Genomic DNA, 26,776 nt, shown 5'->3' with positions numbered 1-26,776 from the left:
ATTGCACTCCTTTGGAGAACGAGATGAATGATAGTGGCAGCATACTCCACTCCTTTAGAGAAAGAGATGCATAATAGTGGTAGCACACTTAACTCCTTTAGAGAAAGAGATGATCAATAGTGGTAGCATACTCCACTCCTTTGGAGAGAGATGCATAATAGAGGTAGCATACTCTACTTCTTTAGAGAAAGAGATCAATAATAGTGGTAGCATACTCCACTCCTTTCAAGAAAGAGATCAATAATAGTGGCACTATATTCCACTTCTTTTGAGAAAGAGATACATAAAAGTGGTAGCATATTCCACTCCTCTTGAGAACTAGACGAATGATAGTGGCAGCATACTCCACTTCTTTGGAGAACAAGATGAATAATAGTGGTAGCATACTCCCCTCCTTTTGAGAATGAGATGAACAAAAGTGGTAGCATACTCCTATCCTTTGGAGAAAGAGATGAATAATAGTGGTAGCATACTCCACTCCTTTGGAGAATTAGATGCATAATAGTGGTAGCATACTTCACTCCTTTAGAGAAACAGATGCATAATAGTGGTAGCATACTCCACTCCTTTGGAGAACAAGATAAATAATAGTGGTAGCATACTCCACTCCTTTAGAGAAACAGATGCATAATAGTGGTAGCACACTTCACTCCTTTAGAGAAAGAGATGATCAATAGTGGTAGCATACTCCACTCCTTTGGAGAACGAGATGAATAATAGTGGTAGCATACTCCACTCCTTTGGAGAAAAGATGCATAATAGTGGTAGCATACTTCACTCCTTTGGAGTAAGAGAAGAATAGTAGTGGTAGCACACTCCACTCCTTTAGAGAACGAGATGAATAATAGTGGTAGCATACTCCACTCCTTTGGAGAAAGAGATGATCAATAGTGGTAGCATACTCCACTCCTTTGGAGAGAGATGCATAATAGAGGTAGCATACTCTACTTCTTTAGAGAAAGAGATCAATAATAGTGGTAGCATACTCAACTCCTTTCAAGAAAGAGATCAATAATAGTGGCACCATATTCCACTTCTTTGGAGAAAGAGATATATAAAAGTGGTAGCATATTCCACTCCTTTGGAAAAAGAGTTGAATAATAGTGGTAGCATATTCCACTCCTCTGGAGAACTAGACGAATGATAGTGGCAGCATACTCCACTTCTTTGGAGAACAAGATGAATAATAGTGGTAGCATACTCCCCTCCTTTAGAGAACATGATGAATAAAAGTGGTAGCATACTCCTATCCTTTGGAGAAAGGGATGAATGATAGTGGTAGCATACTCCACTCCTTTGGAGAATTAGATGCATAATAGTGGTAGCATACTTCACTCCTTTAGAGAAAGAGATGATCAATAGTGGCAGCATATTCCACTCCTTTCGAAAACGAGATGCATAATGGTGGTAGCATACTCCACTCTTTTGGAGAACAAGATGAATAATAGTGGCAGCATACTCCACTCCTTTGGAGAAAAAGATGCATAATAGTGGTAGCATACTCCACTCCTTTAAAGAAAGAGATGATCAATAGTGGTAGCATACTCCACTCCTTTGGAGAGAGATGCATAATAGAGGTAGCATACTCTACTTCTTTAGAGAAAGAGATCAATAATAGTGGTAGCATACTCCACTCCTTTCAAGAAAGAGATCAATAATAGTGGCACCATATTCCACTTCTTTTGAGAAAGAGATACATAAAAGTGGTAGCATATTCCACTCCTTAGGAAAAAGAGTTGAATAATAGTGGTAGCATATTCCACTCCTCTTGAGAACTAGACGAATGATAGTGGCAGCATACTCCACTTCTTTGGAGAACAAGATGAATAATAGTGGTAGCATACTCCCCTCCTTTTGAGAATGAGATGAACAAAAGTGGTAGCATACTCCTATCCTTTGGAGAAAGAGATGAATAATAGTGGTAGCATACTCCACTCCTTTGGAGAATTAGATGCATAATAGTGGTAGCATACTTCACTCCTTTAGAGAAAGAGATGATCAATAGTGGCAGCATATTCCACTCCTTTCGAAAGATGAGATGCATAATGGTGGTAGCATACTCCACTCTTTTGGAGAACAAGATGAATAATAGTGGCAGCATACATCCACTCCTTTGGAGAAAAAGATGCATAATAGTGGTAGCATACTCCACTCCTTTAGAGGAACAGATGCATAATAGTGGTAGCACACTTCACTCCTTTGGAGAACGAGATGAATAATAGTGGTAGCATACTCCACTCCTTTGGAGAAAAGATGCATAATAGTGGTAGCATACTTCACTCCTTTGGAGTAAGAGAAGAATAGTAGTGGTAGCACACTCCACTCCTTTGGAGAAAGAGATGAATAATAGTGGTAGCATACTCCACTCCTTTGGAGAAAGAGATGATCAATAGTGGCAGCATATTCCACTCCATTGGAGAAAGAGATGCATAATTGTGGTAGCATACTTCACTCTTTAAGAAAGAGCTGATCAATAGTGGCAGCATACTCCACTCTTTTGGAGAAAGAGATGCATAATAGTGGTAGCATACTTCACTTCTTTGGAGAAAGAGATATATAAAAGTGGAAGCATATTCCACTCCTTTGGCGAAAAGATGCATAATAGTGGTAGCATACTTCACTCCTTTGGAGTAAGAGAAGAATAGTAGTGGTAGCACACTCCACTCCTTTGGAGAACGAGATGAATAATAGTGGTAGCATACTCCACTCCTTTGGAGAAAGAGATGATCAATAGTGGCAGCATATTCCACTCCATTGGAAAAAGAGTTGAATAATAGTGGTAGCATACTCCACTCCTTTGAAGAATGAGATCAAAAATAGTTGCAGCCTCTTCCACTCTTTTGGAGAAAGAGATGAATTATAGTGGTAGCATACTGCTATCCTTTAGAGAAAGAGATGGATAATAGTGATGGTATACTCCACTTTTTTAGAGAAAGAGATGAATAATAGTGGTAGCATACTCCACTCCTTTGGAGAACAAGATGAATAATATTGGTAGCATACTCCACTCCTTTTGAGAACAAGATAAATAATATTGGTAGCATACTCCACTCCTTTGGAGAAGGAGATCAATAATAGTGGTAGCACACTCCACTCCTTTGGAGAACGAGATGAATAAATAGAGTTAGCATACTCCACTTCTTTAGAGAACAAGATGAATAATAGTGGTAGTATACTCCACTCCTTTGGACAACCAGATGAATAATAGTGGTAGCATACATCCACTCCTTCAGAGGAGGAGATTAATAATAGTTGAAGCATACTCCACACCTTTAGAGAAAGAGATGAATAATAGTGGTAGCATACTCCACTCCTTTAGAGAAAGAAATTAATAATAGTGGTAGCATACCCCACTCCTTTAGAGAAAAAGATGAATAAAAGTGGTAATATACTCCACTTCTTCAGAGAACGAGATGAATAATAATGGTAGCATACTCCACTCCTTTGGAAAACAAGATGAATAATAGTAGCAGCATACTCCACTCCTTTGGAGAAAGAGATTAATAATAATGGTAGCATACTCCACTCCTTTGGAGTTAGAGAAGAATAATAGTGGTAGCATACTCCACTCCTTTGGAGAATGAGATGAATAATAGTGGTAGCATACTCCACTCCTTTAGAGAAACAGATGCATAATAGTGGTAGCATACTCCACTCCTTTGGGAACAAGGATGTAATCATTTCGAAGTAAAATTTATAAGGATATTTTTATCATTTTGGTCTAAAATGAAATATAATAAAATGAAATATTTAGAAGGCATCTAATTAGTAGTTAGTAAATGGCTCTGTAGAAAACATGCATGATGATATTTTTAGGCGTAAAAATGTTTCATAAAGTATGACTGTGAAAAGTCCTATAACTCTGGAATGGCAAACCAAATTAACTTTCAAAATAGAAAGCAAGTCTTCATTCATCAATCCCAATAACATTATAAAGTTTGTACCAAATAGATACTTTTATGCATGCATGACATGTAAAAATTGCCTTTTATTAATCTGATGGTCAAAGTACCATAACTCAGGAATGATGTAACATAAACTTTTCAAAAGTGATTTTATTTTACCAATTCAGACAATTATGTAAAGTTTCCAGTAAATCATTCCAAGCATACTTAATTTATGATACAACATGTGAAAAACTGACTTAAATCTGACAGATAAAGTCCAATAATAACTCTAAAAGGACAAACCAGATAAATTGAAAATCCATTGATCAATCCAACAATAGTGTAAAAAGTTGAGGAAATCAATCCAAGCATACTGGACAAACTGGAGTGAGTGTGAAGTTTGTGAAAAATTGCTTTAATTCTGATGAATAAAGTCCTTGTACTCTGAAACAACAAATTCAAGAAATTTTTAATCAAAGAGCTGAAAGCTCTAAGGAAAAATGAAGCCATTGTCTCTCATATTGGGATATTTTTTATGCAAGTCTTGATTTTCGCATAATTTACCTACTGAATCTTAGGAGACGTTTCAGTTCATGGTAGGTAGGGTGACTGATAGAATAGATATGAATTGTTTTCACAATCTGTAGCTTTTTTATTTGTTTGTCAAGATATATATATATATGTGTGAAGTGAACATAACTACTAGTTGTTCTGCTGTACAAAGAAATAGCTCAAGACTACCTGAACAATCTACAATATTCAAAGTAATATGTGAATTTGTTTCCCTTCTCAAGTTCTTTGAAGAATTATTTAACAAAATAATTATGAAGAGCCTGTAGTAAGCAAGCACTTATACCCCACATAGTCCTTATTCAAGAGATAAATTACAGGTGACCTAGTGACATTGTTATTTCTGTTACCTAAACATGATCAATTTCTGTAGACTTAGACAATAGTATTGTTATACTAGTTTGACAATTACAAACATAGTGACACACACCATTTATACAACTTAATTTTATGGCTGATATATATATATACTTTTTTTTTTTTTATCTCATTGTTTGTATTGTATTATGAAAAATTATTGATGTTGTAATGTTTATGCCCTTTGGGGCCCATAATTGGAAATAAAATATCTTATCTTATCTTATCTTATCTTATATATATAAACTGAAATCTTAAAATGACAACATAAATTATTGCAAAATTATTTTTCTTCAAATGATTTAATGTTTGGTAGTCATCTATTTCAAATAATTAACCCATACTAAAATAAGGAGATGTGGTATGATTGCCAATGAGATAACAGTCTGATTACTATCCACCAGAATCCAAATAATGTGGCTGTTGGCAGTTATAAGTCACTTTAAAGACCTCTACAATGTACAAAACCGGTTCATTGTTTTCAGGTACCATAGGAAAAAGAGGAGTTGTGGCTGGGTGGTTTACAAGAAAATATAAGAAATATAATAATAAATATAAATCAATTGTTTTAAAAACAATTGTTAACGGTCTTTCCTTACTGCAAAAAAAGTAGGTCCATTTATCAGTTAAATACAGAAAATGAAGATAAGAAATTCAAAATATTGCTCTGGATATTATCTTTTGATCATGTAAAAGCTTCTATCCAAGTATCTTAATATTTCACGAAGATTTGACAAAGAAATTAATGTCTAAAAAAATTGAATCTCACACTGTACCTAAATGTTGATGACGCCAAGGCAATGTAGGATTGCTATAATTTCATTGCAGGCTCTACAAAAATGAGTCCATTCTTTTTCAAATATATCATTTGTGTCTGGTAAGATTTTTAGGAAGCAAGCCATGTTTTAAGGTTTTTGATTTTACCATATTTACAACCATTAAGAATAAATTGACACACTATTTATATTATCAGCCTGACATGATCATTAAACACTTTTTAATGTAAAAGCTATAAAATCAACCACAGAACATCTCACCTGAGAATATTTGGTCTACCAGATTCCCAAAGGTCGCTATAATTTCATCAATTGACAAAGTGTGTAGGTGTTCCTTTCAAAATCCTTTCAAAAATGGATTTCAGAACATACTTCTAGTAATTGGGCAATAAAAGGAGAAATTTTATCTAAATTTTATAAATTTCCTATGCTGCATTAAATCTGTTGTTTGTAATTTTTCATGATGTAGATATTGAATTTAAAACTAATGACCAAGCCAATGGAGAAATGACATTAAAGTAAAACAAGATTTAATATAAAGATCAATAGCTCAAGGCAGGTGTCAACATCTTTAAACACAACAAAAGGAAATTCAGGGTAATACTGTATTAATAATAAAATAGTACTGAGAAAGTTAAAATACAATAAGTTTATTCTATGTGGACTCATACGAGAAAATAATTTTAAAAGGTTAAGACAACAATCAGGTGGCCAAGTGAAGGTTCAAGATAAGCTTTAACAATATCAGTTAACAAAAATAATGTTTACGACAATGGCTGTCAAATGACAGCAAATCAGGTTTTCCTTACATTTATTAGTGTCATTTGTTATAGTAATCATGGGCCATAACTCCTGAACAGCATAAGTGGAAATTGGCAAAATCAACCCTCAGACCTCTATTTTGTCATCAGAAAAAAATATCAAAATTTGTAACGGATTGGTCGAACAATTCTCAAGTTGTGACACAGCAATTACAGAAAGTGCCATTTTTCAATCAATCAAGGACCGTAGCTCCAGAATAACATGTGAAAATTGTCAAAATCAGACTCTACCTCCATTTGTCATCAGGAACAACATATCAAATTTTTAAAATGGTTGATACAACAGTTCTCTTAAGTTCTTTGATAGAAATGACATAAAACTCCATTTCTCAATCAATCACAAACCATAACATCTGAAAGGCAAAACATGAAAATCATCCAAATTTAAACTCAACAACTATTTTGTCATGAGAAATAAAATATATTCAAATTTGAAAAGGACTGGCTTAACAATTCTCAGTCTATCACACAGAAACAACAAACAAGAGGCTCTCAAGAGCCTGAATCGCTCACCTGTTATTTTTTTTGCTTAAATCTTTCATCAATGATTATTTTTGCTTTTTACCCATATGTTCCATTTTAGCCATAGTGTCTATGTTTCTTGATGTACAAGGAAATGAAATACAAAATTTATACTAGATTCATTTGAGAAGATTTTTAAAGTTAAAAAACATAAAACAACTTGTGTAAAATTGTCCTTAAAGGGCAATAACTCCTGAAGGGGTCAATTGACAATTTTGGTCATATGAAACTTTTTTGAAGATCTTACTTTGCTGAACATTTTTGCTGTTTACAGTTTATCTTTATCTTCAATAATATCCAAGATAATAACCAAAAACTGCAAAATTTCCTTAAAACAACCAAATTAGTGGCAGCAACCCAACAATGGGTTGTTCGGTGTGTCTGAAAATTTCAGGGCTGATAGATCTTGACCTTTAAAACATTTTAACCAATGTCAGATTTGCTCTAAATGCTTTAGTTTCTGAGATACATGTATAAGCCAAAAACTGCATTTCACCCCTATGTTCTATTTTTAGCCATGGAGGCCATGTTTGTCGATGGATCAAAATTTCGGATACAATTCATAAACTAGATTCCTAAAGGAACATTCATTCAAAGTTAAGAAGTATTAGGCACAATAGTTTCAGAAGACAAGATTTTTAAATGTTAGCAAACTTGATGAACACATTGCGTAAAATTGTCTTTAAAGGGTAATAACTCCTTAAGGGGTCAATTGACAAATTTGGTCATTTAACTTTTCTGTAGATCTTACTTTGCTGAACATTATTGCTGTTTACAGTTTATATCTATCTATAATAATATTCAAGATAATAACAAAAAACTGCAAAATTTCCTCAAAACTACCAATTTAGTGGCAGCAACCCAACAATGGGTTGTTTGATTTGTCTGAAGATTTCAGGGCAGATAGATCTTGACCTGATAATCAGTTTTATCCTATGTCAGATTTACTTTAAAGCTTTAGTTTTGGAGATATAAGCCGAAAACTGCATTTGACCCCTATGTTCTATTTTTAGCCATAGTTTCAGAGGAGAAGATTTTTGAAATAGTTTACGACGACAGACGACGATGGACGCCAAGTGATGGCATAAGCTCACACCGGTGAGCTAAAAATGCCATTTTCAATCAATCAAGGACAATAAGACCTGAAAGACATACCGTAAGTGAAAATCTTTCATTTGAAATTGGACATCAATTTTGTCATGAGGAACATCATATAATAAACTGCTTCGCTGAGCGCAGCTGGATACGCCCACAGAGGTCCAACCCTGGACAGTTGGGGCAAAAATGGACACAATATTCAAGCTTGATGCAGGTCTGAATTTGGATTGTATAAAATATTTGACATTTTATAGGTTTCTGAATAAATGTAGTCAAAGAACTTGAAATTGGTTATATGAATTGAATTTATATTCAATCAAAGATTTCTTGCTGTTGTGCAATACACTGTGCTGTTGCGAAATACTTAGTAAATCTGTTGTTAGACTATAAACAAATAAAGTTCAATTAATTCTCAATGTCCTATTAGAAATTTATGAAAATGTAAAGGGAGCTTACATCAATAGATATAAACAATTCACCACAGTTTCATGAGAATTGCTGACAGCATTTTTGAGTTATTGTCCAAAAACTGGAAAATCCCCCCTTTTTTAATGAATAAAACCCCATAACTCAGAAATGTAAAATGTAAAATTTATAAAATTCTAAACGGAGCTTACATCAATAGATATAAACAATTCACCAAAGTTTCATATGAACTGCTGAAAGCATTTTTGATTTTTTGTCCAAAAACTGGAAAATCCCCCTTTTTTTATAAACAAGAGTGCACACACTGAAATGTCTCGCCTTCTTTACTAATCATTGATATTATGTTGATAGTCCTAAATATAAAGCTTTATTACAACTGTCACATAAACTTAACATTAACCAAGTAAACTAAACATTGACCAATGAACCATGAAAATGAGGTCAAGGTCAGATGAACCATGCTAGGCAGGCATGTACAGCTAACAATTCTTCCATACAACAAATATAGTTGACCTATTGCTTATAGTTTAAGAAAAACAGACGAAAACACAAAAACTTAACACTGAGCAATGAACCTTGAAAATGAGGTCAAGGTCAAATAAAACCTGCGTGACTGACATATAGATCATAAAATATTTCCATACACCAAATATAGTTGAACTATTGCATATAGTATTAGAAAAAAAGACCAAAACTCAAAAACTTAACTTTGACCACTGAACCATGAAAATGAGGTCAAGGTAAGATGACACCTGCCAGCTAGACATGTACACCTTACAATCATTCCATACACCAAATATAGCTGACCTATTGCATGCAGTATTAGAAAAAAAGACCAAAACTCAAAAACTTAACTTTGACCACTGAACCATGAAAATGAGGTCAAGGTCAGATGACACCTGCCAGCTAGACATGTACACCTTACAATCATTCCATACACCAAATATAGTAGACCTATTGCATACAGAATAAGAAAAACAGACCAAAACACAAAAACTTAACTATAACCACTGAACCATGAAAATGAGGTCAAGGTCAGATGACACCTGCCAGCTAGACATGTACACCTTACAATCATTCCATACACCAAATATAGTAGACCTATTGCATACAGTATAAGAAAAACAGACCAAAACACAAAAACTTAACTATAACCACTGAACCATGAAAATGAGGTCAAGGTCAGATGACACCTGCCAGTTGGACATGTACACCTTACAGTCCTTCCATACACCGAATATACTAGACCTATTGCTTATAGTATCTGAGATATGGACTTGACCACGAAAACTTAACCTTGTTCACTGATCCATGAAATGAGGTTGAGGTCAAGTGAAAACTGTCTGACGGGCATGAGGACCTTGCAAGGTACGCACATACCAAATATAGTTATCCTATTACTTATAATAAGAGAGAATTTAACATTACAAAAAATCTGAACTTTTTTTTCAAGTAGTCACTGAACCATGAAAATGAGGTCAAGGACATTGGACATGTGACTGACGGAAACTTCGTAACATGAGGCATCCATATACAAAGTATGAAGCATCCAGGTCTTCCATCTTCTAAAATATAAAGCTTTTAAGAAGTTAGCTAACGCCGCCGCTGCCGCCGCATCATTATCCCTATGTCGAGCTTTCTGCTACAAAAGTCGCAGGCTCGACAATAAAACCCTGTAACTCGGAAACGTAAATTCTAAAATATATAAAAATCGAAAAGGAGCTCATGTCAATAGATATAAACAATTCACCACAATTTCCTGCAAGTTGGTGAAAGCATTCTTGAGTTATTGTCCGAAAACTGGAAAATCCCCCTTTTTTTAATGAATAAAACCCCATAACTCGGAAACGTAAAATCTAAAATTTATAAAAAAACGAAAGGGAGCTCAGGTCAATAGATATAAACAATTCACCAAAGTTTTATGCAAATTGGTTAAAGCATTTTTGAGTTAATGTTCATCATGTTGACGACGGACGGATGGACAGACGGACAGACAGACGGACAATGGTATACCATAATACGTCCCGTAAACGGGCGTATAAAAATCTGAAAAGGATAGGCTAAATGGTTCTTAAGTTATTGCATAGAAATGGTTTTCAGCCCATCACACCCATCCATACTACCCCAAATGTATAACTAGATTTTTCTGTCAGAAAAACCTGTTCATAAAAAAATAGTATGCATGGCACACTGACAAGATCAAAATATCATTTTAGTCACAACTTGACATATGTAAACCTTATATCATATACTGTAGAACATTAAGCATTTCTGACAAAGAGCTTCTGAGAATTGCAGAAGGAAAGTTAAGTTGCAAGCAAAACTGAACAAAAACAGTGAAGTTTTCAAAACATCATTTTGGAGATTTATAAGTAAATTTGTTAATTCCTTGATTCCTATCTTTGTGGATAAAAGATGTTAAGGGTCTTATAATAAAACAAAAAGAAGGAAGCTACATCCCAATATAACTCTAAACTATTGTGGGTTAAACAAAACATTGAATAGAATAGATGGTTGCCAAAGGCCTCAAATGAAAGAAATTCATATGGTACATTTCTTTTTTAGAAGAGTGTACTGTCATTATACATATGCTGTCTGCAATATAAGTAACAACTTTGAAGTTAAGCTCCTCATTGCACATTTCTAAAAAAAAAGTTATAATACAGTAATATTGATTATGTTTGCTATTTTAAAAATACAGAAATTTCCTTATTTTTGTTACAATGTAAAAGTAATTACTGTTTCTGGGCTTTTGTAAAAATATTATTCTGTGCTGGCTTTTTTCACAGGTATTAGTTTATATTATTATTATTATTATTTTCAATTATACTGGAGTGAAACATCCCACCTTATCATCAAATTTGATTGGTTACCTTGAAAGGGGATATAAGCCCATACAACATATGAAAAAAAAAAAACAAAGATCAAAATTGTTATTAATATTGAAATCAGCAAACTGCAGGATAATGTAATTTTTATTGGGCTTCACAAGGGATACAGGCTCATATTCCTTGTCAGTTTCCCACATTTTTTAACTGCTGACAGCTCAGGTGATATAAAACACTGACAGGGAGTAGGAGCCCATATCCCATGTGAAGATCCAGAATAACATATAATGTACATATTGTAAAGTTACCTTGTCATTTTAGCATAGTGCATGCCATTGGTAGTCAGGTTTTCAAATGATAGAACTAAATACAGAATTTTTTATAAAATATCTTTCATGCATTAGTCCATCATTATTTGAATTTGTTTAAATTTCATCTCGAAAAACATAAATACTTACAAATACTGCCCATTGTAGAAATTCACTATATCTGTTTCTCTGTTTCATGCATTTTAATGCAAAATCCACTCCATCATAAATGTAGTACTTTCTGAGTTCTGCACATTATATCTGCTGCATTCATTTTAATAAGATCTGAGTGATCCAAACCTTAAACAAATAATCTGTAAAAGATGAACTGAATTTATATATATATAAAGTGATACGGACTATGCCTTATGGATATATGTTAATAATATAGTTTATTTTGTACACCCACACAATTGTATCTGATCAATGCTCCAGTCCTATTACAACTTACAAACCATCAGGTACAGGAAAATTGTTTTGACATAATATTTCCTATGTCAAATGGATTTGTTGCACTTAAGCTATTGAAAATGACTATTTCTTAGGCTATTGTTAATGATTTTTACAAGAAAATAGAACTTTCTTTGTATGATGCAATACTATAAAATACATATCAACTCACAACTTTAAATATTAAACAAGTATAAAAGTACATGCACTTTCCTATATCGTCTTGAGGGTTCTTAAGTATTATCTTATTGTCAAGTGCAATCAAATTAATCATACTTTGATATACAAATCTCTAAATTACTGACCATTATTCTCTAACTTTAAAACCTAGTATTGAGGGAAATTTAAATCTACGTCATGTTTAATCTTGTGATGTATCAGGGGCGAATTCAGGTGGGTGCATGGCGGGCGTGCCCCCCCCCCCTAAAATTTGCAAAGCATGGGTTGTCCTCAGCTTAATAAAGAATATTTCGATAATTTTACCTCCAAGTAGGTGTCACTTTGAACAGATACTCAGACAAGTATGCTCTTTTTATGCAGGGTATGTTTCAAAAGGGAATTAACTCATTCTAAATTCAGAACTTTCAAATGCACATATTTAGGTGCATCAATGTTTTGCTACATAATATTTAAAATCATAAATTGAGATAAAAATAAGAAAACTGTATATTAATAAGATGAAATGGTACTTTGTCATCATATATCCCACATGCCATCTGATATAAATGTAGGAAGCACTCTTTGTAAAAGCTCTCCAAATCATCATTCTTTTCAAGTTTGAATAAATTTTGCTAAGTTTAAAAGGGCATAAAAAACATGAAATTAACAAATCAAAATATTTTTAAAAGCGCTGCCTCTAGCTACTATATTTTGCACAGAATCATAGAAAAGAATTTTATCTTGCAAGTATTTTACCAATTAAATTCAAAATACTGTGATGTATATTATTTGTGGATACAAATTTTCAGGGATTGAGGAAAGATTTTATTTTTCATGAATATTTAATTTCATGGTTTTGCCAAAGTCTGCATACAAGCATATAGAAAATTTGTAGTTTTTTTAAAGTTTAAATGTGTTTGATGCCTTTACCCATGAAATACAAATAAATTGATATTCCACAAATAATAACGAATTCACAGTGATGGGGAAATGGCATATCTGACAATGGGAACTACATGGCATATGCCAACCGATATGCATACAATAAGAGTCTTCTGTTCATCAATCCTATTATGTTTGAGAAGCTTTGGTCTTATAGTTCTATTGAACATGTTTAATACTACTTCAAGACCTTAATTTATCTCGAGCAATTGTAAGACCCACACTCAATCTGTTGCAGTGTTTTCTGAGTTATATTTTATCTGACACCAAATGGAATTTTTTAAAAGAGAAATCGGTAACAAAATGAATTTCCACTGGGCATGCTGAGGAAAACATTGTTTTATCGAAATTTTATTTAATTTTTAACAAGCAACAAAATCCTGAATCCATCCCAACCTTTCTTTTTTACCGAAAATAGTTGTGTTAAAATATAAAATATGAGAAAGGCTAATTAATTGTAACTTACACTTGCATCACTGGAGAGACATAAAATTGGTATTGTTAATGTTACTTCTACACTGGGTCAGTACCAGTTCTGCTAGTGGACTGTTAGTCCCAAAGTGTATCACCACCAGTACTATTGTACTGGGATGAAGATATGGATATTGTTTTATTAAAATTTGTAATGTTGTTATAAAATTTTGGAACTAATCTAAATTAAGAAATGTATCTTCCTCAAGAATAATTCTGACTCTTTGCACAGGTTTGACTATACTGTTGGTCTTTTTTATTTGGTTTAGGTGGTTGCTTGCAAGGCAAAATGTTTGCCATCATTCAACATACCCTTATTTTCCAGAGGCAGTCCAAAATTCTTGAACATCATCACAATAAACTATCCTTACAGAACCTACCTGATGTCCTCATTGTATATAATCTTAACTGTTAATTACTTCTTGTCCTGAATATGCATGAAATATTTGCCACTGGACCTTAAGCAAGCAACATTCAATCAATCGAAATGTATAGATCTTATATGAGCTAGCTAGGATATATTAGAAAGGTTAGTGCAAGTAATTTTTCATTCTAACAAGAAAGATTCAACTTTAAAATGTATTGTCAAACATTTGTATATATCACTTAACATGCTTAATACATGTAGTAACGGACAGTTGCCATATAAAGTTAACAAGCAGCTTGTTTGATTACGGAAACAGAAGTTCGTCAATGAAAGCCAAAATGTTAAAGATCACAGACAAAAATGTCATTAGAACTGAATTTTAGAGATTGACATTTCATCACCTTTCAAAGACATGATAACATATTTGATCCACAATAAAAAATAAATGAACTAGAATTCAATTACATTTCTAACTCTACAATCACATTTTACATGCGTCACATAGAGATAAAGGAGCGACAATCTGGAAAAATTTGACGAAATATTTGACGTCACATTGTCAATAATCCGAAGAAATTGATCATGTGGGTTTCCCTAAAGTAATATTTTTTGTTTCACCAACCACCCAATTACAATTCTCATTACAACATCAAACCTAATAAATTGTTGAAGAAAATATCAAGACTCACGTCACACATCATCGATATAACAACAATTTCTTTAAAACTAAGGGATTATTGATTCAAGAACCCAAAAAGTTAAATATGTTGTAAGGTTAGACCCAATGGAATCAAGAGAAAATGTCAAAAATATGAATACTGGTCACCAATCAATATCAATGATTCCTTAATTCAGAATGTATGTAGAGAATATGATCAGTTTCTATGTTCTGCTTAGTGACAATAATGTAACATACTTCTTTGCTTAAATATAAACGTAATACTAATAAAATGTAATTGAATGTCAATATTATTTTTCAATCAGAATACTATATTAACTGGCTGAAAAAATCTAACAGATTTTCTTTCAGAAATTTTAAATTTGGACATGAACAGCTTGGTGAAATGACTTATTACATTAATAAGAGATGATTATCGTAAACATATGATAAATATGATATTAACAAGATGTTGGTATGAAAATGTATATATGTGTATCAAGGAAAAAATATCTAAAAAAAAAATCATTACTTTATATTTAATATATTGAACATTGAATAGGTGTATAGTTTTTCGATGAAAAGCTTCCCCAACAAATATAACCATTATTGTTCTTCATATCATGACATATATATACTTCTGTCATTATGAATTTCTCTTAATAAATTTTTTTGGCTATGCACTGCAGGTTTACTATCAAATGCCAAGTTACTTTACTTCTTAGATTCACATTGTAGAAAAAGTTGCTGTCTTAAGAAAAGACCATTTGAGATAAGAATATAACTTTGAATACAGGTCTAATCCTGATACAATTAGGATCATTATACATGTAAGTCAGAAGTCTCACATACTAAAGAGAAAATATTACTAAAAAAGCAGCTAACAAATCCATTATTTCACAAAATATACCACAACTGCTGCAAATGACAATCACATAATAGTTTAGATAATCTATTGTTATAACTGAATCATGTCCCAGTTTGTTTTAAGAATTTAATACCAGCATAAGCCCCAAGAGATACAAATGTGTGGGCTGATACCAATTTGTGTTTCTCTATAAATGGTTTGCGGTAGATATGGTTTTGTTGGCTGATAATGTTATGTTTGATTTTACAGTTCTGACATTTTAAATACAATGATGCCTTTATGAATAATTAAGGAAGGTAAACATTTAAAATAAGTCATGTGAGATTTCTAACCATCATTGACTGACAATTCTAAACTTTGACCTTTTCATTAAACTGACTGAAATCATTGGTGATCTAACTAAAGAAGAAAATTGATTTTTATATAAATAATTAAATATTGCGGTTTTAAAATAAATTGAGGCTGTATAAAATATATCGCAGTATCTTTTTATTCTCTTACTAGTTTAACATAATTCATGCTGGTAGCAATACTATGGCATTGACTTTAAAAGTTTGTCTGTAGCTTTAGTGTAGTTGTGGCGGATCCAGAACTTTTTGTAAGGGGGGGGGCATTGTCTGACCTAAGGGGGGGGGGGGGGCCCGCTCCAGTCATACTTCAGTAATCAACCAAATTTTTCCCACAAAAGGGGGGGCCCAGGGCCCCCCCCCCCCCTGGATCCGCCTATGGTTACATAGTGTAACAGATGACTGTAGCTACATTGTGGCCCTGGTTATATGGCTTAACCCATGACCCTAGCTTTAACCAGTGTTTCTGGCTATAAACTAGACAAAGTGATGCCCCGCACTCCACTCTGAAGTAACTGTATTATAACAAAGTCAATGTAGAACTTTCTCAATGTAGATATATGATTGTGTCTGGGAGACACAAATGATGCCCCCTCAGATGCAAAGTGTTATTTTAAAATACACAAAGTTGAGCATGGGAGCACATAGGTCTATGGTTCACTGTAGGAGGAGTTATCCGGAAACGCTATGCACCTCTTATGCAAGTATATACTCCAAAAATGACAAAGTTCAACTGTCTCCCAAAAGAGCAAATATCAATAAAAATCAAAACCCTGACCACATGCACACACCTTCAATATATGTACAAACAGCCAGCAAAGTGAAAACTTCCTAGAATATCAAATTTAACGGCTGCAGCGGATTGGGCATTAAGTTTTACCCTTGTCCTTGTCTGAACGTCCGTCCAAACGTCTGAAATTGGTTTCCGTTCTCTAACTTTAGTTTGCCTCAACCAAATGTTATTGCCTTGCACAAAAATTTGCAATCCAGGCTTTTGCTGATAATCCTAATCAGGCTGATATAAGTATTACACATAGGTTGACACTGATCTAATAGAATTTTTTATCATATTGTTCAGTCATAATCAGTTACACAGGAAAGACATTTCTGTATGTCCACTTTCTTAAACTGTTTAACTGTTATATCAAGGAAATAACTCAGATTATTTGATTTTATAAAGGTGTAATACCACCATTGATTTTCCCCTATTAGTCTTTGTTTAATTTTCACTTTTCAAAAAATTGTGCAGAATTTATCTTTGTTTCAAATAAAGAAATACTTGGCATGAGTAAAGCTTTATCCTGTCCAGTACTATAGACAAGTTTCACATAACATTTCATTGCATATAAGAAAATAACCATCTCTGGAAGTTAACTTATCAAATTTTCACCTCTTTTTATGCCCCCGCAGTATTTACCCTTGTCCGTCTGTACACGTACGTACAAACGTACGTCCCAAAATTGGTTTCCATTCTCTTACTTGAGTTTGCCTCAACCAAATGTTATGAAACTTATACACAATGCTTATTACCACGAAACACAGATCAAGTTTGAATTTTGGTGGCGTCACTCTAACCGTTCTAAGAGTTATGCCCCTTTATAAATGGAAAAATTGCAAAATTTTTAGTTTCCGTTCTCTAACTTGAGTTTGCCACAACCAAATGTTATGCAACCTATACACAATGCTTATTACCACAGAACACAGATCAAGTTTGAATTTTGGTGGTGTCACTTGAACCATTCTAGAGTTATGCCCCTTTATAAATGGAATAAAATGCTCCGCAGGGCGCAGCTTGATACGACCGCAGAGGTCGAACCCTGAACAGTTGGGGCAAGTATGGACACAACATTCAAGCTTGATACAGCTTTGCATTTGGATTGTGATTAAATATTTGACACAGCATAGGTTTCTGACACAGAATGAATGTGGTCTAAGAACTTAAAAATTTTAAATTGGACATTCACCTATTATGGTCCAATATCCAAAATCTAAATACATGGTTAGATTCAGCATATCAAAGAACCCCAAGAATTCAATTTTTGATGAAATCAAACAAAGTTTAATTTTGGACCCTTTCGACCTCAATGTGGACAAAGTTAATAACAGGGCCCAAAAATCAAAAATCTTAATACATGGTTAGATTCAGCATATCAAAGAACCCCATATATTCAATTTTTGTTGAAATCAAACAAAGTTTAATTTTGGACCCCGATTTGGACCAACTTGAAAACTGGGCCCATAATCAAAAATCTAAATACATGTTTAGATTCAGTATATCAAAGAACCCTAAGAATTCAATTTTTGTTAAAATCAAACTAAGTTTAATTTTGGACCCTTTGGACCTTAATGTAGACTTATTTGAAAACGGAACCAAAAATTAAGAATCTAAATACACGGTTAGATTCAGCATATCAAAGAGCCCCAATAATTCAATTTTTTATGAAATCAAACAAAGTTTAATTTTGGACCCTTTGGACCTCAATGTGGACCAATTTAAAAACTTGGCCCAAAATCCAAAAACTAAATACACGGTTAGAATCAGCATATTAAAGAACCCCAAGAATTCAAGAATAAAACCCCATTGAAATTGGTCAAGAAATAAGCAATTTATACGAAGTATCTTCATTTGCACAATACTGTGCAATTAAATATTTCTTGCTATTGCGCAATACTGTACAATTGACAATTTCTTGCTATTGCGCAATATTGTGCTATTGGATATTTCTTGCTATTGCGCAATACTGTGCAATTGAAGATTTCTTGCTATTGCGCAATACTGTGCAATTGAAGATTACTTGCTATTGTGCAATACTGTGCAATTGAAAATTTCTTGCTATTGCACAATACTTATTATATAATTTACACATCCTGTTTGGTGTGTATCTCCTACCATATCATTATTATTTGCTTTTAAATAAAAATCAGAAATAACCAACTTAAAATGGAAAATTTTAAAAGAAAATATAGGAAAAAAAGAAAAAAAAAAAAAAAAAAAAAAAAAATCCCCCCCTCCCCAAATTTTTTGAACCCCCTTATGATTCATCACACCCAAACTCAATCCCAGCCTTCCCTTTGTGGTATGGTACCTTGCAGTACAATTTCAGAGAGATCCATACACTTACACACAAGTTATTGTCTGGAAACTAGAAAAATGTGTTTTTTGGCCCCTTTTTGGCCCCAAATTCCTAAAATATTGAGGCAATTACCCCCATCATCAATCCCAGCCTTCCCTTTGTAGTATGGTACCTTGCAGTACAATTTCAGAGAGATCCATACACTTGAACACAAGTAATTGTCTGGAAACTAGAAAAATGCTTATTTTTGGCCCCTTTTTGGCCCCCAATTCCTAAACGTTTCGGCAATTACCCCCAAACTCAATTCCAGCTTTCCCTTTGTGATATGGAACCTTGTAGTACAATTTCAGAAAGATCCATACACTTACACACAAGTTATGTCTGGAAGTTACAAAAATGCTTATTTTTGGCCCCTTTTTGGCCCCTAATTCCTTTACTGTTGGTACCATAACCCCCAAAATCAATCCCAACCTTCCTTTTGTGGTATTGAACCTTGTGGTAAAATTTCATAGAGATCCATTCACTTAAACTAAAGTTAGAGTGCGAAAACCAATGTGTCTTCGGACGACGCCAGACGACGACTACGACGACGCCAACGTCATACCAATATACGACCACAAAAAATTTTTTGCGGTCGTATAAAAATTGCAAAATTTTTAGTTTCCGTTCTCTAACTTAAGTTTGCCTCAACCAAATAGTATGAAACTTATACACAATGCTTATTACCAAAAAACACAGATCAAGTTTTAATTTTGGTGGCGTCACTTTAACTGTTCTAGAGTTATGCCCCTTTATAAATGGAAAACTTGCAAAATTTTTATTTTCTTCTTAATATCAAGTAATATTTAAAATTGGAGTTATCTTCCTTTGTCCATTACAGTTTAACTTTGACTTCCACTGATAAAACACAGATCAAGTTGAATTTGGGTAGTGTCACTTAAACCATTATTGAGTTATGCCCCTTTATAAATCGAAAGATTGCAAATTTTTTAGTTTCCATTCTGTAACTTAAGTTTGCCCCAACCAAACATTATGAAACCTATACACAATATTCATTACCACAAAACTAAGATCAAGTACAAATTTTTTGTTTCCGCTTTCTAACTTTAGTTTGCCTCAACCAAATGTTATGAAACTTATACACAATGCTTATTACTACATAATACAGATTAAGTATGAAATTTGGTGGCGACACTTTTACCATTCTTGAGATATGTCCCTTTATAAACATAAAAATTGCTGAATTTTTCATTTCTGTTCTCTAACTTTAGTTTGTCTCAACCATTAATATGGAACCTTGTAGTACAATTTCATAAAGATCCATACACTTACACACAAGTTATTGTCCGGAAACTAGAAAAATGCTTCTTTTTTGCCCCTTTTTTGCCCCTAATTCCTAAAATTTTGAGGCAATTATCCCCAAAATCAATCCCAGCCTTCCATTTGTGGTATGGTACCTTGTAGTACAATTTCGGAGAGATCCATACACTAACACACAAGTTATTGTCATGAAACTAGAAAAATGCTTGTTTTTTGCCCCTTTTTTTGCCCCTAATTCCTAAAATTTTGAGGCAATTACCCCCAAAATCAATCCCAGCATTCCCTTTATAATATGGAACCTTCTCGTACAATGTCAGAGAGATCCATACACTAACACACAAGTTATGTCTGGAAGTTACAAAAATGCTTATTTTTGGCCCCTAATTCCTTAACTGTTGGTACCATATGCATAACCCCCAAAATCAATCCCAACCTTCCTTTTGTGATATTGAACCTTATGGTAAAATTTCATAGAGATCCATTCACTTAAACTAAAGTTAGAGTGCGAAAAACCAATGTGTCTTAGGACGACGACGACGACGACACCAACATCATACCAATATACAACCGCAAAATTTTTTTGCGGTCGTATAAAAACAAGTTTCTTAATATTTTTTATATTAAAACAGAAAAGAAGTTTGTACAACAATTTTGACAACAGGAATAAATTAATACCAAATTTAATTGGAATCCTATTTGAATACATGCTTTTCTCAAAATTTGTGATATGTAAACATTTTTTTATTTTCACTGTTTTTTGGTAATTTTGAGACATTTTTCCCTTATTCCAAAAAATAATTCTTTCCCTCAAGTTATGGTCAGTATCTCAGACAATCATCATTTCTTAATACATAATTTACAAGCAGTGTAAGGGAGGTAATTAAACATTGTTATTTAAATTGATTTTGATTTTGATTTGGATTACCTCCCTTACACTGCTTTTAAATTGTCTTAATTGTCCTTTAACCAGAAAAACCCTTGTTTTTCCCATTTTTTTGCCCCTAATTCCTAAATGGTTTGAGTCATAACCCCCCAAAGTCAATCCTAACCATCCCTTTGTAGTATGGAAACTTGTGGTATAATTTCAGAGAGATTCATACACCTTAACACAAGTTATTGTCTGGAAACTACAAAAATGCTTATTTGGGCCCCTTTTTTTGGCCCCTAATTCCTTAACAGTTGGGACCATAACCCCCAAAATCAATCCCAACCTTTCTTTAGTGGTTATAAACCATGTGTTAAAATTCTATTGATTTCTATTTACTTATACTAAAGTTATTATCCGGAAACCATCTGTCTTCGGACGACGCTGACTACAACAACGACGACGACGACAACGTGATACCAATATAAGACCAAAATTTTTTTAATTTTTGCGGTCGTATAAAAATTGCTTAAATCTTCATTTAAATATTAGGGTAATCACCCCAAGATGGAGTCATCTGACAATTTTTGACAAAATGGACAGTAGGCAGATCTTCTGAACAATTCTGCTCCTGTCAGATTTTCGTTATCTGTAACAGTTTTCAAGACAATAAACAAAACATGCATTTTACCCCCATGTTCTATCTTTAGCTATGTTGGCCATGTTAGTTGGATCATTGGACACATGTTTTAAACTAGATTCCCCAATGATGATTGTGTCTAAGTTTAGTTCCATTAGACAAGTAGATTTTGTAAAAGTTAATGGATGACAATAATGGACAACAGGTCACAAGCAATGACAATAGCTCAAACTGGCCCTTTGGGCCAGGTGAGCTAGAAAGGAAAACAAATTATAGTAAAAATAGGAAACAACATTTTGTGTATATTTAAAGTACAGATATTACTTATTCATGTTATTAGACTGTATATATAAATTTATATTATGTAACTGTCAATCCATGATTTATTTCTTCAATATTTACAAATCAAGAACTGTTTCTTCCAAAAGCTAATGCATCAAACAAAGGAGTAAGAAATGTCACTAATGACGCTAGTTACATTCAGTTACATCTTCAGATGATGTTCATCATATTAAAGGTGAGTGGGCTTGCACATTTTTCTAACAAACATCATAAATTATTGTTTGGGATACAATTAACATTTCCTCAAATAGATATGTGGTAGATGAATTGTCTTAAAATAGAAATTGAACTATCAAAAAACATATAAACAATACCAGGAATACAGCCTAATTCAAAAACAGAAATAAACATAGAAAAAGAAATTATTTACATTTCAAAAAGGAATTTTAACTATAAAATATGAAAATGGCTTATGAAATGCATCTACATGTTTCAAAAATGCCAAAAACATAACTTTTGAAACTAAACAGTATGTTTTAAATTTTAAAACCTCTTTGCTACAACAAAAAAACAATAACATATATATATACTATCATGACCATCAAAAAACCAATATATATAACATTGGAATCTGTGATGTTAAATTAACTTTGGGTTGAAAATCTTGATTAAATATTTTCTAGTTCTTTTCTAGAGACAACTGAGAAGAAAACATGGACATTACAACAGGAGTCCCCCTTGATGACGTTGTCTAGTGATGTAACCTAGCTTAGTATGATTAGTTAAATTTCATCTCCAAAAATCATGTGAAGGAAGAAAGTGCTAGAAATTAAATTTAGATTTAGTCTGATTGATATTTTATTAAATATAATATGCTTCGAAGCAAAATTAAAAACAGGAATTTTCAACAGCACTCCAAATATCAATGGTGTATTGTAATCATTTCTCAGTTTTTAATACACATACATACCTGCATTGTAATCAGAAAACTTTGGAAACTAGAGGCTCCAAGGAGTCTGTTTAGCTCAACTGGTCACTGAAAAGGAGGTACAAAGATTGAAAAAAGCCGTAATTAAGTCAAAAGTTGAAGGAAAAAGGAAAAACATGGTGGATGATTCAGGCTAAATTTGGTCAGCAATTTTCATAATATTGTAGTAAAGTATACAGATCAGCACAATGAGGTCAATAGTGTGTTGAAATAGCACTTAGTATTATGTGGGGTTATACTGAATCTACAGGAGCAGCCATAACAAATGGCATACAGTGTCAAAAATTTTGTCTTGAAAAAGGACTACCTACCATGACTTACATCAAGGAGTATTTCTAGAATATTTAGTTTAAGTTACTTTATTCATTTCTGTTAACAAGGACACAAGTGTGACAATTGAACAAAGACCAATTTGATTTGCAGGGCAGTCAAATATGATTCCGTAAGTAGACAAAACAAAGTGTCAAATATGATTCCGTAAGTAGACAAAACAAAGTCTATCAAAGTTGGGATCAATCAGCAATTACAAAGTATATATGTCAAAAATGTCTTGGTTGATCAGAGGTTCAGCAAGAGAAAGAAAATGAATGATTGAAGTTTTAACACATGATAAATATTAAGACCTTAGTTCTCAAAAAGTGTCTGTCCTGAAGTTTTAACACACGCTAAATATTAAGACCCTAGCTCTCAAAAAGTGTCTATCCTATCAGTCCTCACCACTAAAAATTGGAAAAGTCTGCAAATTTGGTATGTACATGTAGTTTCAATTAAAAGTTTTTGGTTGATTGACATATTTTGTGGCTTTCAGGTATTCAGACACTTAGACTGGCTTTTCCTTTAAAAAATACTATTATAGCATGACTCACAATCACAGCAATATTATAAATAATCATAACTGGGCACACCAATAAATACTCTTCCCAACCATTTTTTTTTCTAATTTTCAATAATCGGAACAAATTTTCCATGTTTAGCCAAGATACTCCCCTATTTCACATTGATAATTTAAAACAGGAGTGCACACACTGAATGGCTCACCTGCCTTACTTACCATGATTGATTTTATGTTGAAAGTCGTAAAGATAGTTTTATACAAGGATCACATAAACTTAACATTTTCAATGATCCACGAAAATGAAGTCAAGGTCAGATTAACCAAGTCAAACAGACATGTACACCTGTAACAATTATTCATTACACCAAATTAAGTTAATTATTGCTTATAGTATACAAGAAACAGACAAAACCATGAAAAATGTAATATTGACAATGAATCATGAAAATGAGGTCAAGGTCAAATTAAACCTGACAGTCTGACATGTAAATCTTACAATCATGCCACACACCAAATATAGTTAACCTATTGTATATAGTAGTAGAAAAACAGAACAAAACACAAAAACTTAGCATTGACCAAAGAACCGTGAAAATGAGGTCAAAGTTAGATGAACACTGCCAGACTGACATGTACACCTTACAATCATTCCATTCACCAAATATAGTTGACCTACTTCTCACAGTATCTAAGAAACGAACCTAATCATTTAACTTTAACCTTCATCACTGATCCATGAAATGAGATTGAGGTCAGGTGAAACTTCTCTAAAGACTAAAGGACATGTAGACCTTACATATGTTACATGTGCAAGGAACCCACATACCAGATATCATGGATATAGTTATCCTATTACTCATTATGAGTGAGAAATACACAAGAAAAAAAAACTAAACTTTTTTCAAGCAGTCGCTGAACCATGAAAATGAGGACCACGGACATATGACAGACGTAAACTTTATAACATAAGGTCTTCTACCCTATGAAATGTTAAGCTTAATACAAATAGTATACACTGCCGCCAGATTGTTATTCCTATGCCTATGCCAAGTTTATCTAAATTTGGATATATGTAAGACTGTAAATAATTGATTTTTATAAGTGTTGTCAAATTGAACATACAGTTTTCCCATACTGATTACTCAGAAATTCTTACTACAGGTTAACAGGTAGTTAAGTTGATATTTAGGGGCCTTACATGTATCTACAGTAGTTTTGACTTCAGGGTTTCTTAACTTTTTATTCTTCCTGGCACTTTTTTTTCAACTAAATCACAATTTCATATTACTGCATACATTTATGTACATGAAAAAATGTTTCTTTGTAGCATTTTATTTTTTAATAATTTTCAAAGATAAACTGTTTTGCAATACATGTAAGCCTATGGAGCAGTCAATTACATGACTGCAACCTCAAAGATGAATTGTATTTGGTTCTTATACATCCTTGGCTTTCAAATATTCGGCTTAGAGCATTCCTGATGAAGGTAAATCCAGAAAAGCGCTTCGGACACAATAAATTTATTACATGTAGTTTTCATTTTTTGTATTAATTACCAATCTTAAATAAGGTCAAGGTGTTATCAAATACAATGGAAAGAGGGCAGGACACAAATCCCTACAAAAAACTCCAGACAAGTCACCAACACATGAACAATGTAGGATTCAAATCGGTGATGCTAAATGATGATGGATTGATTCCTGGGGATTAGTGATGGATCAATGGACTATTCCAGAAATGATTTGTTAGTCTGTAACCCCTCCAAGACACAAATACATTTATTGAAGCTGATGGATGTAGACAACAGACATATTAACACTTGTATGCAAATTTACCGGCTATTACTTAAAACCACACAAGAGCCAGCAAAGCATTGCATCGCAATTCAAATTATTTGACGTCATGTTTTAAAAGCGATTCAATGTTGCACAACGTCAGAAGGTTATTTTGAGACAGACTAGGGTAATTCAGAGACAAAATTCAATTAAATACCCAAAAGTGTACTGTAGAAGATAAGATAATACATATAGATTTTCATATATTTTTTTTTATTTTGATAATAAAATTCTTAGGCAATAAGATAAGATTTCTAGACATATTTGCAATCTCCAATTTTTTTTCCACTGGACTTTGCATATCTTACATAGGAGGCATCAGCTTATGATTGAATAGGAGGGTACAGACTGGAATTTCCAGAAAATTATGGGTATTGACTATTGTGATGTCGAACGGTCCAATACTCAGCAAATTTCTTGTGTGGTCCATGTATAATGTACTGAATGTTTAAAAAACATTAAAATGATATGAAAAGTTTATAATAGATGATCATAGATGCATACCCATGTCTTTGTGATGAGTTTAACCAGACTACATGTCGAGACTTACAGACGAACCAATCCTATGGGATATCTGGTAACTTTGATTTGTCAGGTACCAGTTTTACTGGTAGAGCCAAAAACCATATATTCTTTTGCCAACTGATAAATACGGACAACTTTGACCTATAGTTTTCTCCATCCACGTCATTTGGACCGTCTGGTGGATCTAAGACATACTATATTAGTTACACTCTTCCCATGTTGGATAGTCTTTATTTTTGTAATAATGCTGTTTCTAACGAGGTTGTAAACAGCAACTTTCGAATTGGCTCAAAAACCATATAACAGTAGAAAAAGAAATTATCTGGTGGTGCAAGAGTGGCGCTAAAATAGCTGACAGACTTAAATGGCTACAATCAACCTTAACTATCTAAACTACAGAATTAGGAGCTATAAAGATATATGTCTGGCTAGGCTCTTGCGACCTTATATCCTATAACAAGAAATATATAGTATTTAAATCAACACATACACTGATGATACTATAAATCACTTGATAGAATACTACAATAAAATTATTGAATAAGTCCAACGATACG

The 26,776-nt window shown here is 33.2% G+C and overlaps 1 long non-coding RNA gene across 1 annotated transcript in view; it reads right to left on the bottom strand.

Moving 5' to 3' along the window:
• Nucleotides 1-26,255, bottom strand: part of LOC127698536 (uncharacterized) — a 61,409-nt gene extending 35,154 nt beyond the window's left edge. The window contains exons 1-3 of the long non-coding RNA XR_007980874.1: nucleotides 26,199-26,255; nucleotides 23,007-23,072; nucleotides 11,744-11,907 (exon numbers count right to left, since the gene is read on the bottom strand). This is a non-coding gene — a long non-coding RNA (uncharacterized LOC127698536). The remainder of the gene's footprint in view (nucleotides 1-11,743; nucleotides 11,908-23,006; nucleotides 23,073-26,198) is intronic.
• Between the last annotated feature and the right edge of the window lie 521 nt (nucleotides 26,256-26,776).

The sequence above is a fragment of the Mytilus californianus genome, unplaced genomic scaffold, assembly GCF_021869535.1.
Source record: "Mytilus californianus isolate M0D057914Y unplaced genomic scaffold, xbMytCali1.0.p SCAF_4, whole genome shotgun sequence".
Lineage (NCBI taxonomy): Eukaryota > Metazoa > Mollusca > Bivalvia > Mytilida > Mytilidae > Mytilus > Mytilus californianus.
Note: the sequence above shows the minus strand (reverse complement) of the source record. Positions and strands in the feature narration are given on the sequence as shown.